This window comes from Mustela nigripes, chromosome 1, assembly GCF_022355385.1.
Source record: "Mustela nigripes isolate SB6536 chromosome 1, MUSNIG.SB6536, whole genome shotgun sequence".
Taxonomy (NCBI): Eukaryota; Metazoa; Chordata; class Mammalia; order Carnivora; family Mustelidae; genus Mustela; species Mustela nigripes.
In genome coordinates this window covers 76,584,913-76,599,563 of record NC_081557.1, presented here as the reverse complement: position 1 = coordinate 76,599,563, position 14,651 = coordinate 76,584,913, and the positions used below count along the sequence as shown (strand labels likewise).

At 50.8% G+C, this 14,651-nt stretch overlaps 1 protein-coding gene across 3 annotated transcripts in view; it reads left to right on the top strand.

Annotated features, from left to right (window-relative positions):
* The first annotated feature begins 3,952 nt into the window (after positions 1-3,952).
* The window catches only part of JAM3 (junctional adhesion molecule 3), a 133,468-nt gene continuing 122,769 nt past the window's right edge, over positions 3,953-14,651 (top strand). For 2 of the 3 annotated variants that reach the window (XM_059413547.1, XM_059413540.1), the window contains exon 1: positions 9,335-9,461. The gene's annotated coding sequence lies outside the window, so the exon portion shown is untranslated. Of the gene's footprint in view, positions 4,183-9,334; positions 9,462-14,651 lie in introns of those variants that run through there. The other variant, XM_059413555.1, reaches the window with a different exon arrangement.

The window sequence follows — 14,651 nt, the reverse complement described above, 5'->3', positions numbered from 1 at the left end:
CAAGCAGGAGATCAGGAGTCACAGCCAATAAGCCAGAAGCCAGAGCCCAGCTCTCACCATCTTCCTCCAGCTTCAGGCAGAGGAGGAGCGCAAAGAAGAGTCACCAGGGAGGCCTGGAGATTGGGTCTCCCTCCTTAAGCTGGCCTTGCCACAGGCTGTGCCCTCTCCAAATCTTACTCTATGATCTCTGCTTCCTTGGGAAGTTCTTAAATCAGCAGGACCTGCTGGGATAAAGGAGGAGGTAGGGGTGGGAAAGCGAGTGCCCTTGGTATACCATTCCTTCTCTCGGAGAGACTCTCAGCCTGTATCTGGTCTCCCCATCCATATCAGAAGTAGACCTTAAGCTTACTTTGTTTGGAGTGTTGTGTCCCACGTTGAATCAATTGTGAGAAGGTAGTTTGCAGTCCTAGGAGGAGCTCAAGATGAGGAGTTAGAGACCTTTGCTCAGTTTCCAGTTCTGCCATCAAGAAGTTGGATGATCTTGAGCAATTCACTTAACCTTTCTGGGCCCCACTTTCCTCTGGTAACCACTGGACCAACTAGCCCCTTTTAACAGTCTACATTGTTTCTCTGAGCTCTGTAGTTCCAAATGCCCATTCCATATCTCCCTCCACAAACCAACGGTCCCTTCTACCCCCAACAGTCAGATGTCCTTATCCTATCCAGACCCACCAAGCTATAAAGAGTACAAGGCAGTTGGGTTGTTGCTGTTATGATTTCTTTTCAGGTAGGAAGTTGAATTTAAATTGTGCCCCAATCAGGACAAATGCTGGGATGCTCAGGGCTTCTACACAATAGATTATATAAAAACAGCTCACCTCTTATTTCCCTCTTTCTTTGTTCCTGCTCTTTTCCAATCACACAGTCAAGTAATATGTATTAAGTAGATGTGTCTGCAAGGCAAAGTGTAGAAATGTAATCCAAAATGACAAGGTCCTTGTCCAGGAGGAACTTACAATTCCATAAGGATACAACCCAGACAGCAACATTAAAGGCAAGCCTGCTGCCCTCATATAGTGAGGAATGAGAAAGGATTCCTCAATGACTTTTAACGTTTCTTTTACCCACTTTTGCTGTTAATTTCATGGTGATAACATGTATCTGGTGCCTGTCTTTGAGCCACGATCCTGTCTTCTGCCTTCTTATCTATGGAGAAAATCAAGCTCCCCGGAGACATCCATCCCCTCTCCTGCCAGGGCCTCGCTTTCCTACCTGATTGTGTTGACCTAGTTTCCACAAATCTGCAACGCAAAGGCAAGGATTTGAAGGCTGGGACACGCCGTTTGCATCTGTCGGAGCAAAGGATAAGACTAAATACAGATGGAGGTTGTGAAGACAGTAGAGATCTGCCCTCCTCCCCACTGAGGTGCCTTGGCTGCCAGGTGTCTGTGCTCCGAGTGCTTTCTCTGAATTCCCTCACTAAGCCTCTTAGAGGGCAAGTGCTACTTGCTGCCTCCCTCTTCTCCTTTAGTCCCGGATGCCTCAACATCTGCTCCATAAATAATAGCTTCTCTAGAGCTCTTTATAATTTACAAAGTGCTTCACTTGTATTTTCTCATTTAATCTTCTCAACAATGCTATGAGATAGGATTATTATTGCTCCTTCTTTACAGATAAGAACCTGAGGCTCAGAGAGACTTAGTGAGTGGCCCAAGACCTCACAGCTGGACCCAGCTGACCTGCCTTTGGACTTAACTGAGCTCTTTCGGCTGGAGATGCTCCCTCATGGTTTTCTACATGAAACCAGGGGAAAAAACTGCTTCTCCTCTGGGGTCCCCACTCTCCTAAGACATCACAGCATCAAGCTCTCACTCCATCTCCTTGTACTCCATGAGAGCCCAGAACTCAAACGCAAGAGATAGGGCTCCTCAAAGGAGTGAGAACAAATAAGAGAGTCAAGAGTTATGCTGGTGCCCACTCCCCACTTGCTGGTCTAAGGACTAGACCAGGGCAATTTCTTTGGTGGGACTCTTTAAAATACAGAGTGGGTATTGAAGGGTTTGTTGTTTTGCTTTGCTTTGTTTTGTTTTGTTTCCGGGCAGAAATTTAAAAAAAAAAAAAAAATTAAGAAAAAAAGTAGGTCTTTGGCCCAGGAGTCCCCTATGAAAACAGGAAAATACCTGGGTATGGAAGAAAAGCCAAGCAAACCAGAGAGACAGAAGGTAGCAGTCTCAGGGCTACACTGTTCTCTTTGGCTCCTGTAGACAGGAGAAAGAGTGTTGGGAAATTTCCCTGGAGAAGAAGAGGTCTGTCTACTTCATAGCTGCTAAAGGGTCCCACAATGGGGCCTCTAGGTGAGTCTCTGGGTGGGGAGCAAATCTGCTACCGGTCTATCTCAGGTAGGGCCAGAGCCAACAACCCCCATGGTGGCTGTAAAGGAGACAGCTGCACCGGGAGCACTCTGGGAGCATGGAGCAGAGTCAGCAGATATGTCAGAGGGATGTGACAGGCCAGCTCCAGTCCATTCCTACATAGACCCTGCTTCTGAGACACTTTCCAGCCACCTTGAGAATACACGTGGTTACTTTGTCAGTGAGAGACAGATACCAGGGAGTCAGGCTTATGAGAGGTACTCGGGAAACAAAGAGATGGAAAGAAGTGGGAAATACGGAAGAAACATGGTAGAGGGAAGGACTGGACCCCAAAGATACAGGGGAAGGACAGACAAGTGACCTGAAGATGGGACAGAGCATGAAGAATAAAGCAGGGAAGGAACCTTGAGACCAGATGGTGAACAGGTAGAAAAAGGAGAAGGAGAAACAACAGAGATGTGGTGGGGGTGGCTCGTTAACATGCGAGGACAAGAAAACACAGTGCTGCCGTGCTGCCAGCCCCACCTCCCACTACTGGTGCTCACCATAAAACTAAGGGGAACCAGGAAAGGACAAGTCACTGACACTGGCTCACCTACCACTAGCCCTCCTCCTTCCTCTCCCTCTGTTGTCCCTGGCCCTTGGTGGCCCTGGGCTTAGTTCCTCACCCCTGGGTCCTTTACTGCTTTCCCCTTCTTTCAGGTTCTTTCTGTTTGTTCATCTGCCACAGTCAAGGGGCAGAAAATCCCAAAGCAGAGATTCTGCTTCTAGCTTTGCTCCTCGAGTGCTGGGTCGTGCTGGTGGAGTGACTTCCAGTCTGAACACCACAGTTTCTTCATTTATGAGCCTCCCATGAGAGTTGTAAAGGGATAATAGAGCGGATGTAAAAGGATTGTAAAATCACCAAAGGATCAGACACTTTAGATCCTAAGTTTATTTCTAGGACTGAACTCATCAAATCCTTTGAAGGGGAGACTCTTGCCCCAGACACTCTGTGCCCTCCGCCGTGTGTCCTGACTGAGGCACTATGGCTTGTCGGCCTGACTTCTACATACTCTGCAACTGCCTGGTCCCAAATCAGAAGGGTTATGAGTAAGCCTTGCTTGTGGGGAAGAGCAGGGGGGTTTATCAACATTTCCCCAGCAATTAATCCAAAATGGGGTCAGAGACAGCGACCTAGAGTTACAGCCATAGACGTTTTATTCCTGAAGCAGATCTAGGCTTTTAGCACATAGAATCATCTAGGTAGATTCTCAAGGAGTCACTGAATATGCATGAGAGTGAGCAAGAGAGAGAGAGCGAGAGAGAACGAGAGGATATGAATAAGGGGAAAATAGCAGAGAAGCTAGAGGAAAGCTGGATAAAGACAAAGGGGAAAGAAGACCTCGGGGACTGAGTCACAAATGTGGTTGGGTAGAGACTGGGGGAAAGGCCAGGGAGAAAAGAGGAGCAGGAGGAAGGTTCTGGGAGAGAAATAAAGAGGCCAAGAGAGTGGAGCCAGGAGCTGGTGGCGCAGGCAGATGGAACAACAGAGACAGAGAACAGAGCCAGAGGAGTGGGCACGCAGCGAGGCCTGGCAGCCAAGCCCTGTGGGTTTCCGTGGGAAGCAGATGCTTCCAGGGAGCAGCAACCGATGGTCCCCAAGCACGTGGATGCTTGTTGACTCCAAGCCCAGGGCAACCTCCTCGGCAGCCAGCCTTAACCTGGAGGAGCAACGCAGGTCCAAAGAGGCAGATGAACGACAGTCCTGTCCCTGTGGGACTCCATTGCCTCTCCTCCGTCCTCCTCCAGCTCCACCACCCCCTTGTGTGTCCCAGGAAGCCATAAGCTGCCCTATCACGCTTGGGAGGAAGCAGGCTGCCTTGGAGGGGTAAGTGTGAGCCACAGCATGGTGTACTAGTCTGTGCATGGGTGTGCAAGCTGGTGGGAGGGGCAGAGGAGGTGGAGCAGTGGCTCTGGCAGCGTGGAGCCTAGTGCCGAGAGTCTGCAACGTGCTGGGGTGGGATTGATCCTCAGCAGGGTACTCCTGGCCAAGTTGGGGGAGGGCGGTCCCTTCTCCTCTGGGTACCCACTGTGATCATAATGCAGCTACCGGCCACCGCCATGTTTTTCTTTTGCCCAAACCACCAGACTGCCTCAGCCCCTTCTCTGCAGGAAGGAGTCTGAAGAACCCGGGGGTTGTGGGTCAGAAGAACCTTGCGGCTTCCCTGGCCTCATTCTTTCCCACCACTACTCACAGGTCACTTTTCAACTGCAGACAGAGAGCAGTATCTACAAGATGCTGACTTGGGAGACCCCACCCCCACCTCCAAGAATGCTGTCTGTTAGGAAGGAAGTTCAGAAGGAGCCAGGGAGAGGGAGGTTTTCACGGGGACCTAGCCATCTTTCCAGTCCAAAGGCCAGTCCCATGCTGTCCTCCACCATCCTCCTCAACGCCCCTTTCCAGTGGTGTCCCCAGAAAACTGCAGTGATCCCCACATCAGGCTTCCCAGCTGTGCCTGGATCACTCCTACAACCTGGAGTCCCTCACGTCTCCTGCACCCCAGGTCAGGGGCTCCTGCCAGTGGCCCCAGAGTGAACAAGAGCTGTGCCCTGGGGGGGACGTGATAGAGGAGAGGAGCAGGGTGTGAAGCACAGCGTCAGCGTGGAGGCACAATGCACTCAAGTGAAAGACAGGTACCACGGGAGCCAGATGGGCCAAGTAGAAACAGAAGTTAAGTAGGAAGAGACGGATAAACAGCAGACACCAAGCAATCAGCCAAGCATATGCTCCACAAGCAGGCGACACAAGCACCCAGTAGGGTTTTGGGTGGGGGAGGGGACACAGACCCACAGGGATGGGGACATAGGGTTTGCTGTGAGCTGGCTATTTCCCGGTCAGAACTAGAACTAGGGATCTAATCTTTCTCCATGGAGCCTCGGAAAAATGGAGCGCAGCTGTGCTGGCAAGAAAAAGGTGCATTTGCCAGGGTTGGGGGAGGGGTGCTTGGGCGCGCTGCCAGAGGGATCTGTCTCCGGCACAAGAACCAGAGTACCAGACATGGAAGTCTGAATAGACAGGTGCCATTTCCAAGACCCCAAAGCAGAGACCCCTACAGCTGAGTGAGATTCAGGACAGAGCAGAAAACCACAGCGTGACAAAGCCGGGAAGTCCTTCAGCCCTGCAGGTGCCGGCTTCCCCGGATCCAAGCCCATGAAGGCTGGAGCCCTCAGTCTGGGTGATGTCATCCCCTTGAGCTCCAGGCAGGGAAGGGGTGGAGCCAGGCTGGAGCTTTGCAGTGTTAATAGGCTCCGCCCCCAGACCGACTCCGCTTCTGAGCCCTGTCTGCCCAGCCCCCTCCAGGCCCGGCTTCCCCGCCAGCCTCTGGAAAGCTGGTGCAGGGGCAGAGCAGGAGAGGGGAGGAGGGTCATGCAGAGTCACCCCCTGCAGAAAGCGGGGCCTGTGCAAGGCATAAGCTTACCCTCCTCCACGACATCCATGTTCATTCCCATGTTCACTTATGATAGCTCAGAGCTTCCAAGACCACCTAGCCCGCTGGCAGGAGCCCAGTTTCTTAGTACCCAGCCTCCACCCCCTTCTACCTCTGAGCACGTCCAGAAATGCTCATCTGCTCTGCAAAGTACCAAGTGTCCACTGGAATTTCTTCTCTAGATACTGCTCCAGGGAGGAGTAACTGAAGGAGGTAAGTGCTACCCCAAGTTTGTTAGGGTTGAGCTAAAGAAATAAAAGCTCCGAGCTGAGTCTGAGACAATTCTAAGCCCCAAATCTAGACAGCCATCCTGCGGAAAGGTCCCTTCACCTCCCACATGCCCCTACTGGATATACGCCAGCTCCGTGACAGTTGCTGGCCTCTTTCCAAAGCTGACATTGGCCTCAGTGTCCTGCCTCCCCTCCTCTGGGGCTGCCCTAGCCCGTACCAGGCACTGTGGCTTGGAACATTGAGGGCTCACTCTGGGCTAGGCAAAAATTGGCCTTTCTGTGCCCATTTTAGATGTCAAAATGCTATTTGGGGGTTGCCACATACCTAGCTGGGAAGCGAAGATAAAAGAATCAGCCCTGGCCTGGTCTGTGAAGTTCACCACACCACCAGTTCTGGGTTGGGGGGCGGGGGGGCGCTCTAGTTCTAGACACATCTGGCTGGCCCAGCCCCAGGGTCCAGGAGTGGACAGAAGCTCTCCCAGGTGTAAGCCCGGGAGCCAGGCCCATGTGTGCCCATGTGCCCAGGGCAGATGCTTGGCTTAGTGCCAGGGATCCTTGGTTCTGTAACCATGATGTGTCTAAAACTGACAAGAGTAAGAATGGGGGTGAAGAAGGAAGAAAGTCAGGACCAAGAGCAAAACTTCTACTTTGATTCCTTGAGCCCTAGACTGGGAGACTTTGGCAACACACGCCCTAGGACCAGCTCACACCAGAAAAATGCTACGCCTACCTTTGTCACCTGTCATGTGGGCCTCAAGACAGAGGAGCACAAAGTGTGCATGTGGGACACACAGTCCTATCTCCAGGTGTGTGCACACACTGCGTATTTCAAAGGCTGAGTTAAGAAAGGGTATATGCGGGGCGCCTGGGTGGCTCAGTGGGTTAAAGCCTCTGCCTTCAGCTCGGGTCATGATCACAGGGTCCTGGGACTGAGCCCCGCATCAGGCTCTCTGCTCCGCAGAGGGCCTGCTTCCTCCTCTCTCTCTGCCTGCCTCTCTGCCTACTTGGGATCTCTCTCTGTCAAATGAATAAATAAAATCTTTAAAAAAAGAAAAAGAAAAGAAAAGAAAGGGTAGTATGCACGAGCTTGAGATAATTCATGGTTTTATACTGATGACAAATGCATGTACAGGAAGAAAAAAAGAAGAGAAGGATGTATTTATGTAGAGATGTGAGCAGGGTCTGCATATGTTGCTTCTTCTAAGAAAAACATTATACAGACAGGTTCACAATGTGTCTGCAAGCACAAGCCTGGTGTACTGGGTGTGCAAATGTGTCCCAATGTGTAGGCACGGGTGAGTAAATGTATGAAGAAAACTAGCACCAACTGGAAAGGAGCACTTCCTGGAGCTGAGTCAAGGACTTCTGTGTTTTCCTTTTCAAGGGATTCTTAGAGGGTCTTCCTCCCTGAGGCAAAAAGCTGAGCATTCCTGAGCCCCCGGTAGTTGCCCCATGAAGATTGTGCTGCTTTGCTGCACCTCAGGCCTCCCCTGCTCTCCCCTCTCAATCCCACAGAGGGCCTGAGCAGATCAGTTATAGTTAATAACATTTAAATTCTGGCCTGAAGGTGCTGAGGAGGCCCTGGGAGAGAAGAAGGAAAAGGTGGCATGGACTTTAAAGAAGGGACTTGGAGTCAACAGATGTTATCACTTGCTGCCTGAAGGGTCCAGTCTCAGAGTCAGACCCGGAGTCCCCTGATTTGTGACTGGGCCAGAAGCTTAAAAGTCACAGATCACGTTAGGAACGCCCGCTTCCATGCCAGGGAACAGCACAGACCCACAGTCCATCACATTCCTGGAGCAGACAGGCTATCCTTCTCTACCCCTCTCTACCCCCCCACCAGCAGGTGCCCCAACCAGAGAGTGGGAGGGGAAGGGCCTCTTCTGTGCAGGCCCCTTCTGTGATATCTATAATGAGTTCCAAGGAGCAGAGAGCCCTTGCGAGATCACACAGGGGCGGTGGGTGCTGGGGGGAGGAGGAGGCGGCCAGCTGCCCAGGAAGCCCCCGGTGGTACCACGGAGAAGTCCACTTCCCCTCCATCACTGGGTATTTGGGCTGTTCTGAGCCCTCTCCCACAGAACTGCGATTTATAAGGCTGTAACTTCTACCAGGGCACACAGCCTGAGCTTCAATCACCATGAATGGGGTGTTAAATTCTAAATCCCAGTAGCAGCCCCTGCAGCCCCAGCCCCAGAATTCAGCTGCTAGGAGAAGCAGAGCGATGCAGAAGAAGGAGGTCCTGAGCGATGGCCAGGAGCACAGTTTTGACTAGCAGCTGGAGTTTTCCTCGCCAGGGCTCAAGTCCAGCCCCTCTGAGGGCCGCCACACATTTTCTCCTCAGTAAAGGACATACCGGTGTGGCACTGTGACAGAGTCAGGGCACTTCAGAGCTGGAAGGAACCTCAGCTCTGCTTCAGTGTCCCAGCCCTTTGTCTCTTCACAAGCAAGACAACAGATACCCCAAAGGAAGGAAGGGACTTGGCCAAGGTCACGAAGCTCATTGGTAGCCACACCAAGATTATCATTTAGGATTTTTGCAAATGGATTTCTATAGTTTGGTAGAATTTAGAATTTTTTCAGAAAGTTAGATAGTCTGAGCTAAGCAGCCAGCTTCCCCTCATCCACACTGGTAGAACACTGTGATTGCAATTCAGCTACACAGCTACCACTGCGAAATGCAGTACCGGCCCTCGGTACCGGCCACACAGCTGCCTGCCACTCTTAAAACAGGGGCTCCAAGTCCCAGGTCAGAGTACCAGCTTCCCAGGCTCATAAGCCCTTCAAATTGCAGGCTGATTTTTGAGTGTCTGTGCTCTAGATGTTTTTCTGGAGAGAAGTTCACAACTTTCATCAATTTATACAAAGATGCATGATGTGGAACAGGTTGAGAATCATTGTCTTGAAGCATCAGAAATCCAGGCTCCAAAGAAGTCAAATCTTTGCAATCCGTTGCTAGGTTCTTCAGCAGCATTCACAGACATCAAAGGGTTGGGCTGTGCTTCTCTAGATATACGACTGTATATATGTTTTGTGGTATGAAAGGGCTTCTAAGCTCTAGAATATAAGTTCCTCAAGGGTAAGGTTCTCTATTTGTTTACCTATCTGAGATATCAGCCCGGGTCAGGGCGTGGAGCAAATACAAATTTGATTAATTTATTAATCTGTACAGTACTTCTCTAGAATCCCATATCCAGTGATGCTTGGTCTCCAACAATGACAACAATTATTTTTTCTTAAGATTTTATTTATTTATTTGACAGAAAAAGAGATCACAAGTAGGCAGAGAGGCAGAAAGAGGGACAGGGGGAAGCAGGCTCCCTGCTGAGCAGAGAGCCCTACGCGGGGCTCAGTCCCAGGACCCTGAGATCATGACCTGAGCCGAAGGCAGAGGCTTAACCCACTGAGCCACCCAGGTGCCCTGACAAGAATTATAACAAAGAAGCCCTGAGGTAAGAAGTGCAAGAATTGTTTTATAATTCAATGTTGAGTTTCAGGACCTTTTTCACCTGTGTTAAAGGCTGATCACCTTGGGGAAGTTGAAGCAGTGAACCCAAAGCCCAGATTTAGATCTCCTGTTGAAGTTTATGTTGCATTCCACAACTGCCCCAGAACCTTCCCAGAAGCTTACTGCTCCAGTCAGAAAGCGAGAACTCCTGCAAGCAAGGGCGTGTCTCGGACCCTGGACCTCAGGAGTCTGAGTTCCCCATTATAAAAAGAGAAGAATTCTAAATCTGGCAAGGATCAGGGTAGACCCTGGCCTCAGGACACAAACTCCAATTCCTCAGCCTCTTGACCTTCTGTGTGATTGTCCTACCTTGTCCCCTTTTGCAGCTTCTGTAGCTCAGCTGCTAAACCCACTAGGGATTAAGAAATTGGGGGCGGGGGAGGGAAGGGGAGAGAGCTCTCCCTGGAGACGTGGCTTTCTGAGGAAGGAGGAGGGGATGGGGTTCTCAGGGCACTACTGGGCCAGCTTTCCTCCCTTTCCTCAGGCTCACCCCCATAGGCTGGACCTCCTTTGGAGAGACATGCTTTGAGAGGTGGTTGTACAGCTGCTGCCTCTGTCTGGTCCTAAAAATAACCTCCTCTCTGCCCAGGTCCAGCTCAGGGCTGGGCCAGAGCTACACCGAGGGCTCACAGTCAGGAAGGGACAGAATGTGGGGTGGGATGCAAGTGTCCCCAAGATGGGAAGACAGCAGGAGGGAGGTTACCACCTCAGGACCTACCTCTTGACTCTGGTCTTCTCTGTTGCCCCAGAAAGCTCCCTAGAGAAGGGACAGGTTTTCTCATCCCTGTGTTTCTGAGGGGACAATGAGGCATAGAAAGGCTAAGCCAGCTGACCTGGGTCATATACTAATACCTAACATTTAGGAAGACCTTACCATGTGCCTGTTTTCACTATTTTAAGCCCCATTGACATAAAGGACCCTATGATGTAGGTATTTTTAGTATTATTCCCTTTGATAATCAAAGAAATGAAGGCCCAGAGACATGAACTCATCAAACTTAGGGTCAGAAAGTAGAGGCAGAATTCTACCTCAGGCAACCTCACATACACCCAGGCACAGCCAAAGTTGAGAACCCAGCCCACCCAGGGCACAAAAGGCTGAGGAAGAGGAAGTGAAGTCCCAGAGTTGCTCCAGAGGAGGGTACCCCAGGTGAGATGGGCATGGTGGCCTAATACCAACCTTCTAACAAGTTCATTATAATCACAGACACAAGGCATTCCTGAATCTGCTGCCCAGCAACTACTTGGTCAGACTGGCTTTGAATTTTTATTTTATTTTATTTTTAAAGATTTTATTTATTTATTTGACAGAGAGAGAGAGATCACAAGCAGGCAGAGAAGCAGGCAGACAGCCCGATGCGGAGCTCAATCCCAGGATCTTGAGATCATGACCTGAGCCAAAGACAGAAGCTTAAACCACTGAGCCACCCAGTTGCCCCTGGTTTTAAATTTTTATATATATCCTCCCTAGCTATCCCATTTACCTCACATGCTGCCACTTAACCCATTTTCTTTCCTTTTTTTTTTTTTAAAGATTTTATTTATTTATTTGACAGAGAGAGTGATCACAAGTAGGCAAAGAGGCAGAGAGAGAGGAGGAAGCAGGCTCCCTGCTGAGCAGAGAGCCCGATGCGGGGCTTGATCCCAGGACCCTGAGATCATGACCTGAGCCAAAGGCAGAGGCTTTAACCCACTGAGCCATCCAGGCTCCCCACTTACCTCATTTTCTGAAAAGGCTCAGGGACATGGTACCGGAGCCAGGTCTTTGGGAGTAAGGACCGCAGAGAGTCAGTGGATCATGCTCCTGGGCATAGGCAGGTGGGAGACAGCAAGGAACCTTTCAAGCCTGAGAGATGTAAATGCCCAGAATCAAGCAGACTTGGGCTTCACAGACAGGTGTGAAGATGGACAGAGGATGGAGGGAAAGAGATGAAAGGGAAAAGCGGGGGGGGTGGTTGGGGAGAGGAAAGGAGGGAGAAAGAAGCGGGGGAGAGGGGAGAGAAAGAAACTGAGCAAAAAGTAGGTTCTCAAGACTAGCTGGCCACACTTTCTAGACTAGAGGAGGCCAAGAGGGGAATGACTGGGCCTGCGGAGCATGACAACAGAGGTACTGGAGAGAAAGCCCTTGTGTCAGCAAGAGGGTGGGGAAGGAAAGGACCATGCTGGCCCCAGGATCTGGATGCTGTAAACACTGCTTCAGTCCTGTCTCCTCTCCAGTTCCTCTGTTGGACTTGTCTGTTTAAGGCCCAAGCATACAGCATCCTCCCACAGAGACACTAACACAATTAACAAAACACATTCATAAATCTTGCATGGCGTCCAGAGCTGTCTCTTCTCTCCCCAGCATGGGGCCAGCTCCGGAGATCCTGTACAGAGAGCTGTCTGGCTCTCTCCAGAGTCAGAGCCTCCTGAAGAAAGCAGTGTGAACCTTAGTAGGACAGCAAGACCACTTTTTTCCTGTGGGAGCCCCATCATAAGGCGGGGACCGGGAAATACTAAGTAAGAAGAAGCTGGTGGGGAGGTGGATATGAATATGTGTTTGCGGAGGACTGGGGGAGTGGATCATGCCTTCTAAGCTCCAAATGAGAGCATTCCGCAGAGGCCCACAGAATCACCCATTTGGGGGGTATTTTACTGGGTAGGAAAAAGCAGGAGAGTCTATGAGACCAAGGGCATCTGCGTGAGGGTATGGGCATGACCTGGCAGCGTGGTTCGGTGTTTATGTTTTGTGGGGGGTTGTGTGTGTGTGCAGTCAGTCTGGAAGACTGGTGACTCACTAAAAAAGGGAGCTTTCTGATCTGAAGAGCTTATTTTCAGCTATTTTTATCTCCTCTTGTCTCTTGGCCCTTTTTTTCCCCCTTGTCTTTTTCAAATGTGGGGGCTGTGAATACTGTGTGTGCCTATGTGAATTTTAGCTTGAGCCAAGAGGTGGAAACCCCCCACCCCGGGGTTAATGCACAGTTGGGCTCTACAGGTGCACAGCAGGGGCACACTGAGACACAGAATATCCTATTCTGGTATGTCCATGTACAAGCATATAAGCAAGTATGTGTGAGGCCAGAGAGGTCCCTGGATGTTTCCACACCACCCACCTGAACCTGTGGCCACAGGCACAAGCCTCGGCTCCTGTCTTGGGGAGTGTCCCTGACTCCTGCCTTTTCTCTTCACTCAACCACCCTCCGCTCCAAAATGTTGACATCTTATCAGGAAGGCCCTTCTCTCCTCTGTCAACAGGGAAAAAGAAATGAGCTGCTAACTGAGCTTCTATTATGACTCATTCTAGCCCATCCTCCTCACCCACCACCTTTGGCCCTGAGACACCGCTCCCCAGCCCTGCAGTCGTCCAGCCATCTGGGGCCAGCTTGTGCCTGGGCTGACAGTCCAGGCCTGAGAGATATATTCCTCCTCGTGGGAGCTCGCTCTTCCAGCCCATAAAGAGGAAGAGGAGAGGGAGTTTTCTGAGTGCTCTAGCTCCCAGGAAGACATTCCAACACATCCTTCCCTCCCTCCACTCCACAGAGGGAGCAGGCAGAGAGCAGACTGCATTCTTGAGGGTTCTAGAATGCCCACAGGTCCCTTGACGTAGGGTCTATGTTGAGATGACCGTGTACATGCTCACGTGGTAGTATGACAGTATGCACAGGTGCTGACAGCAATACACACAGCCTGTGGCAGATGCTCTCCGTATCACTCCACACACGCACGGAACCCCACTGCCCACCTTCCCACACAGGCATGCACATTGGCACAGACCCACGGTCAGCACACACCTACACGCTCACTCCTGCTGGACCCCATGAGTGCTAATGGGAGGGCTAATGATGGGCAGCCTGAAGTCCACCACTTCCTTAAGTTTGCAGTGTATGCGTGACTGAAAGGCCCCTGGCCAACAGGGCCCAAACCGAGCCACTTGTGCCTCCTTGAGCCATGTAGTCTTCTGAAGGCCCAGAGGAGGAAACGTTTGTCTAGTTTGTCTGCCCAAAGGCATTGTAGCTCCTTTGTCCAGTGGGCACTAGGGTATCAGCTCTTGAAGGAGCTGGCTATCTATCCATTCACCCACCTCATCCCCGTCCACAAGCATTTGGGGTGTGTGTGCTCATGTAGGTCATTATTGCAGAGGAGGACGAACTAGAGCCCTCAGAGTCTGGCAAGGAAGACAGACACCTATACAACTAGCTTGACAGAATGTGCCACCAAGACTGTCTGTGCATGAGCTGCAGGGAGTCCCGCTGGGACCTGGGGGCCTTCACAGAGACGAGGGTAGGACTTTTGCCTCTGCCTTAAATGGCAAGTATACTTCACCAGTTTGAGGAGGAGCTTATGCAGGGGAAGCAAAATATAGCCGGTGACTCGGGAAGGGCATGGTGAGTGGTAGAACAGCAGGCTTGAAAGTGCACAAAGAGAGAGAGATCACATCCAGCCAGCAGGTAACTTGGGTTCAAATCCTGCCTTTACTAGTCTGTGGCCCTGGCCTCAAGAAAAGATTTTGAATTCTCTCTCTCTCCTCTCTCTTCTTACCCTACTAGAAGGAAAAAGTCTTTGCCTTTCTTGAAAGATCTGGTTGGCTTCCAAATGGGTGCCCTCAAGGCATCCATGCAGTAAGGAAACTAACAGGGCCTATCCCTCTGTCATGTTCTGAACTTAAATGAGAGACTCCATGGGAAGCTGTTGGCACGGAGCTAAGTAGCTTTGTACTGTTATTAGCTTCTTTTATGGCTAAAACAGTGGTTCTCAATGGGGGCAATTTTGCCCCCTGAAAGACATGTTTCAATATTTGGAGACATCTTTGTTGTGAAAACCTGGGAGGCAGGGTGGGGTGCCACTGGTGTGCAGCTGAGAGAGCCCAGGATTCTGCTAAGCTTCCTGCAGCACCCGAGAAGGACCCCACAATGCATTAGGCAGTCCCAAATGTAGATAGTGCAGAGACTAATGCTAATGCTTTCTAAGGAGAAATGACGTAATGAAATCTAAGTTCCAGAAAGAAAATCCCATCAGAATGTGACACACTAAATAGATCATTCAGGACCCTGTTGGTCTGCAGAGGGGGTCTGAGTGGCAGCGTGACCAGCAAGGGAGCAGCAGGGCACAAACTCAAGGGGCATAGGAGAAAGGCGAGGGTTGGCCAGAGGTGGCT